The following is a 15,692-nucleotide window of genomic DNA, read 5'->3' on the forward strand; positions in this document are numbered from 1 at the left end:
ACTCTTACTCCTTCGCTCAACTACGAAGGCGAGTTTACCACGATTTCCACCCCTCCCTCTATACCGCAGCAACACGTATTTTACACCCTTTTCAGAACACGCTTTTCGCGCCCCAACGCTCCCTAGACGCGTGACTAATGAGCTCCGAGCTAAAACATATCGCAAATGTCAAAAATATGATGACAGGCTTAATATATATCACGCACGTGCGTTCTGTTCCTCACGTACGTACAAAAATAATTAAAAAGGGAATGCAACACGAGGACTTCCCAGGAGGTCACCCATCCTAGTACTACTCTCGCCCAAGCACGCTTAACTTTGGAGTTCTGATGGGATCCGGTGCTTTAGTGCTGGTATGATCGCATCCGACATGTTACCCCCGGCTTCATCCCTTATGCTTCCCACTCCCACGTCCGCTACAAAGACGGCTATACATTCTTACTACCATTACAACCGTCGCCTACTAATGCATAATGCCCTATACTACTTACTCTCTCGCTCAACTACGAAGACGAGTTTACCACGATTTCCAGCCCTCCCTCTATACCGCAGCAACACGTATTTTACACCCCTTTCAGAACGCGCTTTTCGCGCCCCAACTCTCCTTAGACGCGTGACTAATGAGCTCCGAGCTAAAACATATCGCAAATGTCAAAAATATGATGACAGGCTTAATATATATCACACACGTGCGTTTTGTTCCTCACGTACGTACAAAAATAATTAAAAAGGGAATGCAACATGAGGACTTCCCAGGAGGTCACCCATCCTAGTACTACTCTCGCCCAAGCACGCTTAACTTCGGAGTTCTGATGGAATCCGGTGCTTTAGTGCTAGTATGATCGCATCCGACATGTTACCACCGGCTTCATCCCTTATGCTTCCCACTCCCACGTCCGCTACAAAGACGGCTATACATTCTTACTACCATTACAACCGTCGCCTACTAATGGATAATGTCCTATACTACTTACTCTCTCGCTCAACTACGAAGGCGAGTTTACCACGATTTCCACCCCTCCCTCTATACCGCAGCAACACGTATTTTACACCCCTTTCAGAACGCGCTTTTCGCACCCAACTCTCCCTAGACGCGTGACTAATGATCTCCGAGCTAAAACATATCGCAAATGTCAAAAATATGATGACAGGCTTAATATATATCACGCACGTGCGTTCTGTTCCTCACGTACGTACAAAAATAATTAAAAAGGGAATGCAACACGAGGACTTCCCAGGAGGTCATCCATCCTAGTACTACTCTCGCCCATGCACGCTTAACTTCGGAGTTCTGACGGAATCCGGTGCTTTAGTGCTGGTATGATCGCATCCGACATGTTACCCCCGGCTTCATCCCTTATGCTTCCCACTCCCACGTCCGCTACAAAGACGGCTATACATTCTTACTACCATTACAACCGTCGCCTACTAATGGATAATGCCCTATACTACTTACTCTCTCGCTCAACTACGAAGGCGAGTTTACCACGATTTCCACCCCTCCCTCTATACCGCAGCAACACGTATTTTACACCCCTTTCAAAACGCACTTTTCGCTCCCCAACTCTCCCTAGACGCGTGAATAATGAGCTCCGAGCTAAAACATATCGCAAATGTCAAAAATATGATGACAGGCTTAATATATATCATGCACGTGCGTTCTGTTCCTCACGTACGTACAAAAATAATTAAAAAGGGAATGCAACACGAGGACTTCCCAGGAGGTCACCCATCCTAGTACTACTCTCGCCCAAGCACGCTTAACTTCAGAGTTCTGATGGGATCGGGTGCTTTAGTGCTGGTATGATCGCATCCGACATGTTACCCCCGGCTTCATCCCTTATGCTTCCCACTCCCACGTCCGCTACAAAGACGGCTATACATTCTTACTACCATTACAACCGTCGCCTACTAATGGATAATGCCCTATACTACTTACTCTCTCGCTCAACTACGAAGGCGAGTTTACCACGATTTCCACCCCTCTCTCTATACCGCAGCAACATGTATTTTACACCCCTTTCAGAACGCGCTTTTCTCGCCCCAACTCTCCCTAGACGCGTGACTAATGAGCTCCGAGCTAAAACATATCGCAAATGTCAAAAATATGATGACAGGCTTAATATATATCACGCACGTGCGTTCTGTTCCTCACGTACGTACAAAAATAATTAAAAAGGGAATGCAACACGAGGACTTTCCAGGAGGTCACCCATCCTAGTACTACTCTCGCCCAAGCACGCTTAACTTCAGAGTTCTAATCGAATCCGGTGCTTTAGTGCTGGTATGATCGCATCCGACATGTTACCCCCGGCTTCATCCCTTATGCTTCCCACTCCCACATCCGCTACAAAGACGGCTATACATTCTTTCTACCATTACAACTGTCCCCTACTAATGGATAATGCCCTATACTACTTACTCTCTCGCTCAACTACGAAGGCGAGTTTACCACGATTTCCACCCCTCCCTCTATACCGCAGCAACACGTATTTTACACCCCTTTCAGAACGCCCTTTTCGCGCCCCAACTCTCCCTAGACGCGTGAATAATGAGCTCCGAGCTAAAACATATCGCAAATGTCAAAAATATGATGACAGGCTTAATATATACCACGCACGTGCGTTCTGTTCCTCACGTACGTACAAAAATAATTAAAAAGGGAATGCAACACGAGGACTTTCCAGGAGGTCACCCATCCTAGTACTACTCTCGCCCAAGCACGCTTAACTTCAGAGTTCTGATGGGATCGGGTGCTTTAGTGCTGGTATGATCGCATCCGACATGTTACCCCCGGCTTCATCCCTTATGCTTCCTACTCCCACGTCCGCTACAAAGACGGCTATACATTCTTACTACCATTACAACCGTCGCCTACTAATGGATAATGCCCTATACTACTTACTCTCTCGCTCAACTACGAAGGCGAGTTTACCACGATTTCCACCCCTCCCTCTATACCGCAGCAACATGTATTTTACACCCCTTTCAGAACGCGCTTTTCGCGCCCCAACTCTCCCTAGACGCGTGACTAATGAGCTCCGAGCTAAAACATATCGCAAATGTCAAAAATATGATGACAGGCTTAATATATATCACGTCCGTGCGTTCTGTTCCTCACGTACGTACAAAAATAATTAAAAAGGGAATGCAACACGAGGACTTCCCAGGAGGTCACCCATCCTAGTACTACTCTCGCCCAAGCACGCTTAACTTCGGAGTTCTGATTGGATCCGATGCTTTAGTGCTGGTATGATCGCATCCGACATGTTACCCCCGGCTTCATCCCTTATGCTTCCCACTCCCACGTACGCTACAAAGACGGCTATACATTCTTACTACCATTACAACCGTCGCCTACTAATGGATAATGCCCTATACTACTTACTCTCTCGCTCAACTACGAAGGCGAGTTTACCACGATTTCCACCCCTCCCTCTATACCGCAGCAACACGTATTTTACACCCCTTTCAGAACGCGCTTTTCGTGCCCCAACTCTCCCTAGACGCGTGAATAATGAGCTCCGAGCTAAAACATATCGCAAATGTCAAAAATATGATGACAGGCTTAATATATATCACGCACGTGCGTTCTGTTCCTCACGTACGTACAAAAATAATTAAAAAGGAAGTGCAACACGAGGAATTCCCAGGAGGTCACCCATCCTAGTACTACTCTCGCCCAAGCACACTTAAATTCGGAGTTCTGATGGGATCCGGTGCTTTAGTGCTGGTATGATCGCATCCAACATGTTACCCCCGGCTTCATCCCTTATGCTTCCCACTCCCACGTCCGCTACAAAGACGGCTATACATTCTTACTACCATTACAACCGTCGCCTACTAATGGATAATGCCCTATACTACTTACTCTCTCGCTCAAATACGAAGGCGAGTTTACCACGATTTCCACCCCTCCCTCTATACCGCAGCAACACGTATTTTACACCCCTTTCAGAACGCGCTTTTCGCGCCCCAACTCTCCCTAGACGCGTGACTAATGAGCTCCGAGCTAAAACATATCGCAAATGTCAAAAATATGATGACAGGCTTAATATATATCACACACGTGCGTTCTGTTTCTCACGTACGTACAAAAATAATTAAAAAGGGAATGCAACACGAGGACTTCCCAGGAGGTCACCCAACCTAGTACTACTCTCGCCCAAGCACGCTTAACTTCAGAGTTCTGATGGGATCGGGTGCTTTAGTGCTGGTATGATCGCATCCGACATGTTACCCCCGGCTTCATCCCTTATGCTTCCCACTCCCACGTCCGCTACAAAGACGGCTATACATTCTTACTACCATTACAACCGTCGCCTACTAATGGATAATGCCCTATACTACTTACTCTCTCGCTCAACTACGAAGGCGAGTTTATCACGATTTCCACCCCTCCCTCTATACCGCAGCAACATGTATTTTACACCCTTTCAGAACGCGCTTTTCGCGCCCCAACTCTCCCTAGACGCGTGAATAATGAGCTCCGAGCTAAAACATATCGCAAATGTCAAAAATATGATGACAGGCTTAATATATATCACGCACGTGCGTTCTGTTGCTCACGTACGTACAAAAATAATTAAAAAGGGAATGCAACACGAGGACTTCCCAGGAGGTCACCCATCCTAGTACTACTCTCGCCCAAGCACGCTTAACTTCGGAGTTCTGATGGGATCTGGTGCTTTAGTGCTGGCATGATCGCATCCGACATGTTACCCCCGTCTTCATCCCTTATGCTCCCACTCCCACGTCCGCTACAAAGACGGCTATACATTCTTACTACCATTACAACCGTCGCCTACTAATGGATAATGCCCTATACTACTTACTCTCTCGCTCAACTACGAAGGCGAGTTTACCACGATTTCCACCCCTCCCTCTATACCGCAGCAACATGTATTTTACACCCCTTCCAGAACGCGCTTTTCGCGCCCCAACTCTCCCTAGACGCGTGAATAATGAGCTCCGAGCTAAAACATATCGCAAATGTCAAAAATATGATGACAGGCTTAATATATAGCACGCACGTGCGTTCTGTTCCTCACGTACGTACAAAAATAATTAAAAAGGGAATGCAACACGAGGACTTCCCAGGAGGTCACCCATCCTAGTACTACTCTCGCCCAAGCACGCTTAACTTCAGAGTTCTGATGGGATCGGGTGCTTTAGTGCTGGTATGATCGCATCCGACATGTTACCCCCGGCTTCATCCCTTATGCTTCCCACTCCCACGTCCGCTACAAAGACGGCTATACATTCTTACTACCATTACAACCGTCGCCTACTAATGGATAATGCCCTATACTACTTACTCTCTCGCTCAACTACGAAGGCGAGTTTACCACGATTTCCACCCCTCCCTCTATACCGCAGCAACACGTATTTTACACCCCTTTCAGAACGCGCTTTTCGCACCCCAACTCTCCCTAGACGCGTGACTAATGAGCTCCGAGCTAAAACATATCGCAAATGTCAAAAATATGATGACAGGCTTAATATATATCACGCACGTGCGTTCTGTTCCTCACGTACGTACACAAATAATTAAAAAGGGAATGCAACACGAGGACTTCCCAGGAGGTCACCCATCCTAGTACTACTCTCGCCCAAGCACGCTTAACTTCGGAGTTCTGATGGGATCCGGTGCTATATTGCTGGTATGATCGCATCCGACATGTTACCCCCGGCTTCATCCCTTATGCTTCCCACTCCCACGTCCGCTACAAAGACGGCTATACATTCTTACTACCATTACAACCGTCGCCTACTAATGGATAATGCCCTATACTACTTACTCTCTCGCTCAACTACGAAGGCGAGTTTACCACGATTTCCACCCCTCCCTCTATACCGCAGCAACACGTATTTTACACCCCTTTCAGAACGCGCTTTTCGCGCCCCAACTCTCCCTAGACGCGTGACTAATGAGCTCCGAGCTAAAACATATCGCAAATGTCAAAAATATGATGACAGGCTTAACATATATCACGCTCGTGCGTTCTGTTCCTCACGTACGTACAAAAATAATTAAAAACCGAATGCAACACGAGGACTTCCCAGGAGGTCACCCATCCTAGTACTACTCTCGCCCAAGCACGCTTAACTTCGGAGTTCTGATGGGATCCGGTGCTTTAGTGCTGGTATGATCGCATCCGACATGTTACCCCCGGCTTCATCCCTTATGCTTCCCACTCCCACGTCCGCTACAAACACGGCTATACATTCTTACTACCATTACAACCGTCGCCTACTAATGGATAATGCCCTATACTACTTACTCTCTCGCTCAACTACGAAGGCGAGTTTACCACGATTTCCACCCCTCCCTCTATACCGCAGCAACATGTATTTTACACCCCTTTCAGAACGCGCTTTTCGCGCCCCAACTCTCCCTAGACGCGTGACTAATGAGCTCCGAGCTAAAACATATCGCAAATGTCAAAAATATGATGACAGGCTTAATATATATCACGCACGTGCGTTCTGTTCCTCACGTACGTACAAAAATAATTAAAAAGGGAATGCAACACGAGGACTTCCCAGGAGGTCACCCGGTCACCCATCCTAGTACTACTCTCGCCCAAGCACGCTTAACTTTGGAGTTCTGATGGGATCCGGTGCTTTAGTGCTGGTATGATCGCATCCGACATGTTACCCCCGGCTTCATCCCTTATGCTTCCCACTCCCACGTCTGCTACAAAGACGGCTATACATTCTTACTACCATTACAACCGTCGCCTACTAATGGATAATGCCCTATACTACTTACTCTCTCGCTCAACTACGAAGACGAGTTTACCACGATTTCCACCCCTCCCTCTATACCGCAGCAACACGTATTTTACACCCCTTTCAGAATGCTCTTTTCGCGCCCCAACTCTCCCTAGACGCGTGACTAATGAGCTCCGAGCTAAAACATATCTTAAATGTCAAAAATATGATGACAGGCTTAATATATATCACGCACGTGCGTTCTGTTCCTCATGTACGTACAAAAATAATTAAAAAGGGAATGCAACACGAGGACTTCCCAGGAGGTCACCCATCCTAGTACTACTCTCGCCCAAGCACGGTTAACTTCGGAGTTCTGATGGGATCCGGTGCTTTAGTGCTGGTATGATTGCATCCGACATGTTACCCCCGGCTTCATCCCTTATGCTTCCCACTCCCACGTCCGCTACAAAGACGGCTATACATTCTTACTACCATTACAACCGTCGCCTACTAATGGATAATGCCCTATACTACTTACTCTCTCGCTCAACTACGAAGACGAGTTTACCACGATTTCCACCCCTCCCTCTATACCGCAGCAACACGTATTTTACACCCCTTTCAGAACGCGCTTTTTGCGCCCCAACTCTCCCTAGACGCGTGACTAATGAGCTCCGAGCTAAAACATATCGCAAATGTCAAAAATATGATGACAGGCTTAATATATATCACGCACGTGCGTTCTGTTCCTCACGTACGTACAAAAATAATTAAAAAGGGAATGCAACACGAGGACTTCCCAGGAGGTCACCCATCCTAATACTACTCTCGCCCAAGCACGCTTAACTTCAGAGTTCTGATGGGATCCGGTGCTTTAGTGCTGGTATGATCGCATCCGACATGTTACCCCCGGCTTCATCCCTTATGCTTCCCACTCCCACGTCCGCTACAAAGACGGCTATACATTCTTACTACCATTACAACCGTCGCCTACTAATGGATAATGCCCTATACTACTTACTCTCTCGCTCAACTACGAAGGCGAGTTTACCACGATTTCCACCCCTCCCTCTATACCGCAGCAACACGTATTTTACACCCCTTCCAGAACGCGCTTTTCGCGCCCCAACTCTCCCTAGCCGCGTGACTAACGAGCTCCGAGCTAAAACATATCGCAAATGTCAAAAATATGATGACAGGCTTAATATATATCACGCACGTGCGTTCTGTTCCTCACGTACGTACAAAAATAATTAAAAAGGGAATGCAACACGAGGACTTTCCAGGAGGTCACCCATCCTAGTACTACTCTCGCCCAAGCATGCTTAACTTCGGAGTTCTGATGGGATCCGGTGCTTTAGTGCTGGTATGATCGCATCCGACATGTTACCCCCGGCTTCATCCCTTATGCTTCCCAGTCCCACGTACGCTGCAAAGACGGCTATACATTCTTACTACCATTACAACCGTCGCCTACTAATGGATAATGCCCTATACTACTTACTCTCTCGCTCAACTACGAAGACGAGTTTACCATGATTTCCACCCCTCCCTCTATACCGCAGCAACATGTATTTTACACCCCTTTCAGAACGCGCTTTTCGCGCCCCAACTCTCCCTAGACGCGTGACTAATGAGCTCCGAGCTAAAACATATCGCAAATGTCAAAAATATGATGACAGGCTTAATATATATCACGCACGTGCATTCTGTTCCTCACGTACGTACAAAAATAATTAAAAAGGGAATGCAACACGAGGACTTCCCAGGAGGTCACCCGGTCACCCATCCTAGTACTACTCTCGCCCAAGCACGCTTAACTTTGGAGTTCTGATGGGATCCGGTGCTTTAGTGCTGGTATGATCGCATGCGACATGTTACCCCCGGCTTCATCCCTTATGCTTCCCACTCCCACGTCTGCTACAAAGACGGCTATACATTCTTACTACCATTACAACCGTCGCCTACTAATGGATAATGCCCTATACTACTTACTCTCTCGCTCAACTACGAAGACGAGTTTACCACGATTTCCACCCCTCCCTCTATACCGCAGCAACACGTATTTTGCACCCCTTTCAGAACGCTCTTTTCGCGCCCCAACTCTCCCTAGACGCGTGACTAATGAGCTCCGAGCTAAAACATATCGCAAATGTCAAAAATATGATGACAGGCTTAATATATATCACGCACGTGCGTTCTGTTCCTCACGTAGGTACAAAAATAATTAAAAAGGGAATGCAACACGAGGACTTCTCAGGAGGTCACCCATCCTAGTACTACTCTCGCCCAAGCACGCTTAACTTCGGAGTTCTGATGGGATCCGGTGCTTTAGTGCTGGTATGATCGCATCCGACATGTTACCCCCGGCTTCATCCCTTATGCTTCCCACTCCCACGTCTGCTACAAAGACGGCTATACATTCTTACTACCATTACAACCGTCGCCTACTAATGGATAATGCCCTATACTACTTACTCTCTCGCTCAACTACGAAGGCGAGTTTACCACGATTTCCACCCCTCCCTCTATACCGCAGCAACACGTATTTTACACCCCTTTCAGAACGCGCTTTTTGCGCCCCAACTCTCCCTAGACGCGTGACTAATGAGCTCCGAGCTAAAACATATCGCAAATGTCAAAAATATGATGACAGGCTTAATATATATCACGCACGTGCGTTCTGTTCCTCACGTACGTACAAAAATAATTAAAAAGGGAATGCAACACGAGGACTTCCCAGGAGGTCACCCATCCTAATACTACTCTCGCCCAAGCACGCTTAACTTCAGAGTTCTGATGGGATCCGGTGCTTTAGTGCTGGTATGATCGCATCCGACATGTTACCCCCGGCTTCATCCCTTATGCTTCCCACTCCCACGTCCGCTACAAAGACGGCTATACATTCTTACTACCATTACAACCGTCGCCTACTAATGGATAATGCCCTATACTACTTACTCTCTCGCTCAACTACGAAGGCGAGTTTACCACGATTTCCACCCCTACCTCTATACCGCAGCAACACGTATTTTACACCCCTTTCAGAACGCGCTTTTCGCGCCCCAACTCTACCTAGACGCGTGACTAATGAGCTCCGAGCTAAAACATATCGCAAATGTCAAAAATATGATGACAGGCTTAATATATATCACGCACGTGCGTTCTGTTCCTCACGTACGTACAAAAATAATTAAAAAGGGAATGCAACGCGAGGACTTCCCAGGAGGTCACCCATCCTAGTACTACTCTCGCCCAAGCACGCTTAACTTCGGAGTTCTGATGGGATCCGGTGCTTTAGTGCTGGTATGATCGCATCCGACATGTTACCCCCGGCTTCATCCCTTATGCTTCCCACTCCCACGTCCGCTACAAAGACGGCTATACATTCTTACTACCATTACAACCGTCGCCTACTAATGGATAATGCCCTATACTACTTACTCTCTCGCTCAACTACGAAGGCGAGTTTACCACGATTTCCACCCCTACCTCTATACCGCAGCAACACGTATTTTACACCCCTTTCAGAACGCGCTTTTCGCGCCCCAACTCTACCTAGACGCGTGACTAATGAGCTCCGAGCTAAAACATATCGCAAATGTAAAAAATATGATGACAGGCTTAATATATATCACGCACGTGCGTTCTGTTCCTCACGTACGTACAAAAATAATTAAAAAGGGAATGCAACGCGAGGACTTCCCAGGAGGTCACCCATCCTAGTACTACTCTCGCCCAAGCACGCTTAACTTCAGAGTTCTGATGGAATCCGGTGCTTTAGTGCTGGTATGATCGCATCCGACATGTTACCCCCGGCTTCATCCCTTATGCTTCCCACTCCCACGTCCGCTACAAAGACGGCTATACATTCTTACTACCATTACAACCGTCGCCTACTAATGGATAATGCCCTATACTACTTACTCTCTCGCTCAACTACGAAGACGAGTTTACCACGATTTCCACCCCTCCCTCTATACCGCAGCAACACATATTTTACACCCCTTTCAGAACGCGCTTTTCGCGCCCCAACTCTACCTAGACGCGTGACTAATGAGCTCCGAGCTAAAACATATCGCAAATGTCAAAAATATGATGACAGGCTTAATATATATCACGCACGTGCGTTCTGTTCCTCACGTACGTACAAAAATAATTAAAAAGGGAATGCAACACGAGGACTTCCCAGGAGGTCACCCATCCTAGTACTACTCTCGCCCAAGCACGCTTAACTTCGAAGTTCTGATGGGATCCGGTGCTTTAGTGCTGGTATGATCGCATCCGACATGTTACCCCCGGCTTCATCCCTTATGCTTCCCAGTCCCACGTCCGCTACAAAGACGGCTATACATTCTTACTACCATTACAACCGTCGCCTACTAATGGATAATGCCCTATACTACTTACTCTCTCGCTCAACTATGAAGACGATTTTACCACGATTTCCACCCCTCCCTCTATACCGCAGCAACACGTATTTTACACCCCTTTCAAAACGCGCTTTTCGCGCCCCAACTCTCCCTAGACGCGTGACTAATGAGCTCCGAGCTAAAACATATCGCAAATGTAAAAAATATGATGACAGGCTTAATATATATCACGCACGTGCGTTCTGTTCCTCACGTACGTACAAAAATAATTAAAAAGGGAATGCAACACGAGGACTTCCGAGGAGGTCACCCATCCTAGTACTACTCTCGCCCAAGCACGCTTAACTTCGGAGTTCTGATGGGATCCGGTGCTTTAGTGCTGGTATGGTCGCATCCGACATGTTACCCCCGGCTTCATCCCTTATGCTTCCCACTCCCACGTCCGCTACAAAGACAGCTATACATTCTTACTACCATTACAACCGTCGCCTACTAATGGATAATGCCCTATACTACTTACTCTCTCGCTCAACTACGAAGGCGAGTTTACCACGATTTCCATCCCTCCCTCTATACCGCAGCAACACGTATTTTACACCCCTTTCAGAACGCGCTTTTCGCGCCCCAACTCTCCCTAGACGCGTGACTAATGAGCTCCGAGCTAAAACATATCGCAAATGTCAAAAATATGATGACAGGCTTAATATATATCACGCACGTGCGTTCTGTTCCTCACGTATGTACAAAAATAATTAAAAAGGGAATGCAACACGAGGACTTCCCAGGAGGTCATCCATCCTAGTACTACTCTCGCCCAAGCACGCTTAACTTCGGAGTTCTGATGGGATCCGGTGCTTTAGTGCTGTTATGATCGCATCCGACATGTTACCCCCGGCTTCATCCCTTATGCTTCCCACTCCCACGTCCGCTACAAAGACGGCTATACATTCTTACTACCATTACAACCGTCGCCTACTAATGGATAATGCCCTATACTACTTACTCTCTCGCTCAACTACGAAGACGAGTTTACCACGATTTCCACCCCTCCCTCTATACCGCAGCAACACGTATTTTACACCCCTTTCAGGACGCGCTTTTCGCGCCCCAACTCTCCCTAGACGCGTGAATAATGAGCTCCGAGCTAAAACATATCGCAAATGTCAAAAATATTATGACAGGCTTAATATATATCACGCACGTGCGTTCTGTTCCTCACGTACGTACAAAAATAATTAAAAAGGGAATGCAACACGAGGGCTTCCCAGGAGGTCACCCATCCTAGTACTAATCTCGCCCAAGCACGCTTAACTTCGGAGTTCTGATGGGATCCGCTGCTTTAGTGCTGGTATGATCGCATCCAACATGTTACCCCCGGCTTCATCCCTTATGCTTCCCACTCCCACGTCCGCTACAAAGACGGCTATACATTCTTAGTACCATTACAACCGTCGCCTACTAATGGATAATGCCCTATACTACTTACTCTCTCGCTCAACTACGAAGGCGAGTTTACCACTATTTCCACCCCTCCCTCTATACCGCAGCAACACGTATTTTACACCCTTTTCAGAACGCGCTTTTCGCGCCCCAACTCTCCCTAGACGCGTGACTAATGAGCTCCGAGCTAAAACATATCGCAAATGTCAAAAATATGATGACAGGCTTAATATATATCGCGCACGTGCGTTCTGTTCCTCACGTACGTACAAAAATAATTAAAAAGGGAATGCAACACGAGGACTTCCCAGGAGGTCACCCATCCTAGTACTACTCTCGCCCAAGCACGCTTAACTTCGAAGTTCTGATGGGATCCGGTGCTTTAGTGCTGGTATGATCGCATCCGACATGTTACCCCCGGCTTCATCCCTTATGCTTCCCAGTCCCACGTCCGCTACAAAGACGGCTATACATTCTTACTACCATTACAACCGTCGCCTACTAATGGATAATGCCCTATACTACTTACTCTCTCGCTCAACTACGAAGGCGAGTTTACCACGATTTCCATCCCTCCCTCTATACCGCAGCAACACGTATTTTACACCCCTTTCAGAACGCGCTTTTCGCGCCCCAACTCTCCCTAGACGCGTGACTAATGAGCTCCGAGCTAAAACATATCGCAAATGTCAAAAATATGATGACAGGCTTAATATATATCACGCACGTGCGTTCTGTTCCTCACGTATGTACAAAAATAATTAAAAAGGGAATGCAACACGAGGACTTCCCAGGAGGTCATCCATCCTAGTACTACTCTCGCCCAAGCACGCTTAACTTCGGAGTTCTGATGGGATCCGGTGCTTTAGTGCTGTTATGATCGCATCCGACATGTTACCCCCGGCTTCATCCCTTATGCTTCCCACTCCCACGTCCGCTACAAAGACGGCTATACATTCTTACTACCATTACAACCGTCGCCTACTAATGGATAATGCCCTATACTACTTACTCTCTCGCTCAACTACGAAGACGAGTTTACCACGATTTCCACCCCTCCCTCTATACCGCAGCAACACGTATTTTACACCCCTTTCAGGACGCGCTTTTCGCGCCCCAACTCTCCCTAGACGCGTGAATAATGAGCTCCGAGCTAAAACATATCGCAAATGTCAAAAATATGATGACAGGCTTAATATATATCACGCACGTGCGTTCTGTTCCTCACGTACGTACAAAAATAATTAAAAAGGGAATGCAACACGAGGGCTTCCCAGGAGGTCACCCATCCTAGTACTAATCTCGCCCAAGCACGCTTAACTTCGGAGTTCTGATGGGATCCGCTGCTTTAGTGCTGGTATGATCGCATCCAACATGTTACCCCCGGCTTCATCCCTTATGCTTCCCACTCCCACGTCCGCTACAAAGACGGCTATACATTCTTAGTACCATTACAACCGTCGCCTACTAATGGATAATGCCCTATACTACTTACTCTCTCGCTCAACTACGAAGGCGAGTTTACCACTATTTCCACCCCTCCCTCTATACCGCAGCAACACGTATTTTACACCCTTTTCAGAACGCGCTTTTCGCGCCCCAACTCTCCCTAGACGCGTGACTAATGAGCTCCGAGCTAAAACATATCGCAAATGTCAAAAATATGATGACAGGCTTAATATATATCGCGCACGTGCGTTCTGTTCCTCACGTACGTACAAAAATAATTAAAAAGGGAATGCAACACGAGGACTTCCCAGGAGGTCACCCATCCTAGTACTACTCTCGCCCAAGCACGCTTAACTTCGAAGTTCTGATGGGATCCGGTGCTTTAGTGCTGGTATGATCGCATCCGACATGTTACCCCCGGCTTCATCCCTTATGCTTCCCAGTCCCACGTCCGCTACAAAGACGGCTATACATTCTTACTACCATTACAACCGTCGCCTACTAATGGATAATGCCCTATACTACTTACTCTCTCGCTCAACTATGAAGACGATTTTACCACGATTTCCACCCCTCCCTCTATACCGCAGAAACACGTATTTTACACCCTTTTCAGAACGCGCTTTTCGCGCCCCAACTCTCCCTAGACGCGTGACTAATGAGCTCCGAGCTAAAACATATCGCAAATGTCAAAAATATGATGACAGGCTTAATATATATCACGCACGTGCGTTCTGTTCCTCACGTACGTACAAAAATAATTAAAAAGGGAATGCAACACGAGGACTTCCGAGGAGGTCACCCATCCTAGTACTACTCTCGCCCAAGCACGCTTAACTTCGGAGTTCTGATGGGATCCGGTGCTTTAGTGCTGGTATGATCGCATCCGACATGTTACCCCCGGCTTCATCCCTTATGCTTCCCACTCCCACGTCCGCTACAAAGACGGCTATACATTCTTACTACCATTACAACCGTCGCCTACTAATGGATAATGCCCTATACTACTTACTCTCTCGCTCAACTACGAAGACGAGTTTACCACGATTTCCACCCCTCCTTCTATACCGCAGCAACACGTATTTTACACCCCTTTCAGAACGCGCTTTTCGCGCCCCAACTCTCCCTAGACGCGTGACTAATGAGCTCCGAGCTAAAACATATCGCAAATGTCAGAAATATGATGAAAGGCTTAATATATATCACGCACGTGCGTTCTGTTCCTCACGTACGTACAAAAATAATTAAAAAGGGAATGCAACACGAGGACTTCCCAGGAGGTCACCATCCTAGTACTACTCTCGCCCAAGCACGCTTAACTTCGAAGTTCTGATGGGATCCGGTGCTTTAGTGCTGGTATGATCGCATCCGACATGTTACCCCCGGCTTCATCCCTTATGCTTCCCAGTCCCACGTCCGCTACAAAGACGGCTATACATTCTTACTACCATTACAACCGTCGCCTACTAATGGATAATGCCCTATACTACTTACTCTCTCGCTCAACTATGAAGACGATTTTACCACGATTTCCACCCCTCCCTCTATACCGCAGCAACACGTATTTTACACCCCTTTCAGAACGCGCTTTCCGCGCCCCAACTCTCCCTAGACGCGTGACTAATGAGCTCCGAGCTAAAACATATCGCAAATGTCAAAAATATGATGACAGGCTTAATATATATCATGCACGTGCGTTCTGTTCCTCAC

The 15,692-nt window shown here is 47.3% G+C and overlaps 29 non-coding genes and 3 pseudogenes across 29 annotated transcripts; all 32 read right to left on the reverse strand.

The window, feature by feature from the left end:
• Nucleotides 1-248: 248 nt before the first annotated feature.
• On the reverse strand, nt 249-367 carry LOC147968136 (5S ribosomal RNA). The gene has a single exon (XR_015606257.1). It is a non-coding gene; the product is annotated as a 5S ribosomal RNA (ribosomal RNA).
• A 364-nt stretch (nt 368-731) lies between these two features.
• LOC147968137 (5S ribosomal RNA) lies at nt 732-850 on the reverse strand. The gene has a single exon (XR_015606742.1). It is a non-coding gene; the product is annotated as a 5S ribosomal RNA (ribosomal RNA).
• A 363-nt stretch (nt 851-1,213) lies between these two features.
• On the reverse strand, nt 1,214-1,332 carry LOC147968138 (5S ribosomal RNA). Its single transcript, XR_015606649.1, has one exon. It is a non-coding gene; the product is annotated as a 5S ribosomal RNA (ribosomal RNA).
• A 364-nt stretch (nt 1,333-1,696) lies between these two features.
• On the reverse strand, nt 1,697-1,815 carry LOC147968139 (5S ribosomal RNA). The gene has a single exon (XR_015606331.1). It is a non-coding gene; the product is annotated as a 5S ribosomal RNA (ribosomal RNA).
• Nucleotides 1,816-2,179: 364 nt separating this feature from the next.
• On the reverse strand, nt 2,180-2,298 carry LOC147968140 (5S ribosomal RNA; annotated as a pseudogene).
• Nucleotides 2,299-2,662: 364 nt separating this feature from the next.
• On the reverse strand, nt 2,663-2,781 carry LOC147968141 (5S ribosomal RNA). Its single transcript, XR_015606661.1, has one exon. It is a non-coding gene; the product is annotated as a 5S ribosomal RNA (ribosomal RNA).
• Nucleotides 2,782-3,145: 364 nt separating this feature from the next.
• LOC147968142 (5S ribosomal RNA) lies at nt 3,146-3,264 on the reverse strand. Its single transcript, XR_015606657.1, has one exon. It is a non-coding gene; the product is annotated as a 5S ribosomal RNA (ribosomal RNA).
• A 364-nt stretch (nt 3,265-3,628) lies between these two features.
• Nucleotides 3,629-3,747, reverse strand: LOC147968143 (5S ribosomal RNA). The gene has a single exon (XR_015606764.1). It is a non-coding gene; the product is annotated as a 5S ribosomal RNA (ribosomal RNA).
• A 364-nt stretch (nt 3,748-4,111) lies between these two features.
• On the reverse strand, nt 4,112-4,230 carry LOC147968144 (5S ribosomal RNA). The gene has a single exon (XR_015606431.1). It is a non-coding gene; the product is annotated as a 5S ribosomal RNA (ribosomal RNA).
• Nucleotides 4,231-4,593: 363 nt separating this feature from the next.
• Nucleotides 4,594-4,712, reverse strand: LOC147968145 (5S ribosomal RNA). The gene has a single exon (XR_015606488.1). It is a non-coding gene; the product is annotated as a 5S ribosomal RNA (ribosomal RNA).
• A 363-nt stretch (nt 4,713-5,075) lies between these two features.
• Nucleotides 5,076-5,194, reverse strand: LOC147968146 (5S ribosomal RNA). Its single transcript, XR_015606332.1, has one exon. It is a non-coding gene; the product is annotated as a 5S ribosomal RNA (ribosomal RNA).
• Nucleotides 5,195-5,558: 364 nt separating this feature from the next.
• Nucleotides 5,559-5,677, reverse strand: LOC147968147 (5S ribosomal RNA). The gene has a single exon (XR_015606377.1). It is a non-coding gene; the product is annotated as a 5S ribosomal RNA (ribosomal RNA).
• A 364-nt stretch (nt 5,678-6,041) lies between these two features.
• On the reverse strand, nt 6,042-6,160 carry LOC147968148 (5S ribosomal RNA). Its single transcript, XR_015605831.1, has one exon. It is a non-coding gene; the product is annotated as a 5S ribosomal RNA (ribosomal RNA).
• A 364-nt stretch (nt 6,161-6,524) lies between these two features.
• LOC147968149 (5S ribosomal RNA) lies at nt 6,525-6,651 on the reverse strand (annotated as a pseudogene).
• A 364-nt stretch (nt 6,652-7,015) lies between these two features.
• On the reverse strand, nt 7,016-7,134 carry LOC147968150 (5S ribosomal RNA). Its single transcript, XR_015606170.1, has one exon. It is a non-coding gene; the product is annotated as a 5S ribosomal RNA (ribosomal RNA).
• A 364-nt stretch (nt 7,135-7,498) lies between these two features.
• On the reverse strand, nt 7,499-7,617 carry LOC147968151 (5S ribosomal RNA). The gene has a single exon (XR_015606424.1). It is a non-coding gene; the product is annotated as a 5S ribosomal RNA (ribosomal RNA).
• A 364-nt stretch (nt 7,618-7,981) lies between these two features.
• Nucleotides 7,982-8,100, reverse strand: LOC147968152 (5S ribosomal RNA). The gene has a single exon (XR_015606604.1). It is a non-coding gene; the product is annotated as a 5S ribosomal RNA (ribosomal RNA).
• A 364-nt stretch (nt 8,101-8,464) lies between these two features.
• LOC147968153 (5S ribosomal RNA) lies at nt 8,465-8,591 on the reverse strand (annotated as a pseudogene).
• Nucleotides 8,592-8,955: 364 nt separating this feature from the next.
• Nucleotides 8,956-9,074, reverse strand: LOC147968154 (5S ribosomal RNA). The gene has a single exon (XR_015605744.1). It is a non-coding gene; the product is annotated as a 5S ribosomal RNA (ribosomal RNA).
• Nucleotides 9,075-9,438: 364 nt separating this feature from the next.
• On the reverse strand, nt 9,439-9,557 carry LOC147968155 (5S ribosomal RNA). Its single transcript, XR_015606425.1, has one exon. It is a non-coding gene; the product is annotated as a 5S ribosomal RNA (ribosomal RNA).
• Nucleotides 9,558-9,921: 364 nt separating this feature from the next.
• LOC147968156 (5S ribosomal RNA) lies at nt 9,922-10,040 on the reverse strand. The gene has a single exon (XR_015605870.1). It is a non-coding gene; the product is annotated as a 5S ribosomal RNA (ribosomal RNA).
• Nucleotides 10,041-10,404: 364 nt separating this feature from the next.
• Nucleotides 10,405-10,523, reverse strand: LOC147968157 (5S ribosomal RNA). The gene has a single exon (XR_015606635.1). It is a non-coding gene; the product is annotated as a 5S ribosomal RNA (ribosomal RNA).
• A 364-nt stretch (nt 10,524-10,887) lies between these two features.
• On the reverse strand, nt 10,888-11,006 carry LOC147968158 (5S ribosomal RNA). Its single transcript, XR_015606075.1, has one exon. It is a non-coding gene; the product is annotated as a 5S ribosomal RNA (ribosomal RNA).
• Nucleotides 11,007-11,370: 364 nt separating this feature from the next.
• LOC147968159 (5S ribosomal RNA) lies at nt 11,371-11,489 on the reverse strand. Its single transcript, XR_015605968.1, has one exon. It is a non-coding gene; the product is annotated as a 5S ribosomal RNA (ribosomal RNA).
• Nucleotides 11,490-11,853: 364 nt separating this feature from the next.
• Nucleotides 11,854-11,972, reverse strand: LOC147968160 (5S ribosomal RNA). Its single transcript, XR_015606617.1, has one exon. It is a non-coding gene; the product is annotated as a 5S ribosomal RNA (ribosomal RNA).
• Nucleotides 11,973-12,336: 364 nt separating this feature from the next.
• Nucleotides 12,337-12,455, reverse strand: LOC147968161 (5S ribosomal RNA). Its single transcript, XR_015606421.1, has one exon. It is a non-coding gene; the product is annotated as a 5S ribosomal RNA (ribosomal RNA).
• Nucleotides 12,456-12,819: 364 nt separating this feature from the next.
• Nucleotides 12,820-12,938, reverse strand: LOC147968162 (5S ribosomal RNA). The gene has a single exon (XR_015606077.1). It is a non-coding gene; the product is annotated as a 5S ribosomal RNA (ribosomal RNA).
• A 364-nt stretch (nt 12,939-13,302) lies between these two features.
• Nucleotides 13,303-13,421, reverse strand: LOC147968163 (5S ribosomal RNA). The gene has a single exon (XR_015606618.1). It is a non-coding gene; the product is annotated as a 5S ribosomal RNA (ribosomal RNA).
• A 364-nt stretch (nt 13,422-13,785) lies between these two features.
• LOC147968164 (5S ribosomal RNA) lies at nt 13,786-13,904 on the reverse strand. Its single transcript, XR_015606422.1, has one exon. It is a non-coding gene; the product is annotated as a 5S ribosomal RNA (ribosomal RNA).
• Nucleotides 13,905-14,268: 364 nt separating this feature from the next.
• On the reverse strand, nt 14,269-14,387 carry LOC147968165 (5S ribosomal RNA). The gene has a single exon (XR_015606078.1). It is a non-coding gene; the product is annotated as a 5S ribosomal RNA (ribosomal RNA).
• A 364-nt stretch (nt 14,388-14,751) lies between these two features.
• LOC147968166 (5S ribosomal RNA) lies at nt 14,752-14,870 on the reverse strand. The gene has a single exon (XR_015606229.1). It is a non-coding gene; the product is annotated as a 5S ribosomal RNA (ribosomal RNA).
• Nucleotides 14,871-15,234: 364 nt separating this feature from the next.
• LOC147968167 (5S ribosomal RNA) lies at nt 15,235-15,352 on the reverse strand. The gene has a single exon (XR_015606706.1). It is a non-coding gene; the product is annotated as a 5S ribosomal RNA (ribosomal RNA).
• Nucleotides 15,353-15,692: the final 340 nt, after the last annotated feature.

This window comes from Triticum urartu, chromosome 5A (genome assembly GCF_056163025.1).
Source record: "Triticum urartu cultivar PI428250 chromosome 5A, HENAU_Tu73, whole genome shotgun sequence".
Taxonomy (NCBI): domain Eukaryota; kingdom Viridiplantae; phylum Streptophyta; class Magnoliopsida; order Poales; family Poaceae; genus Triticum; species Triticum urartu.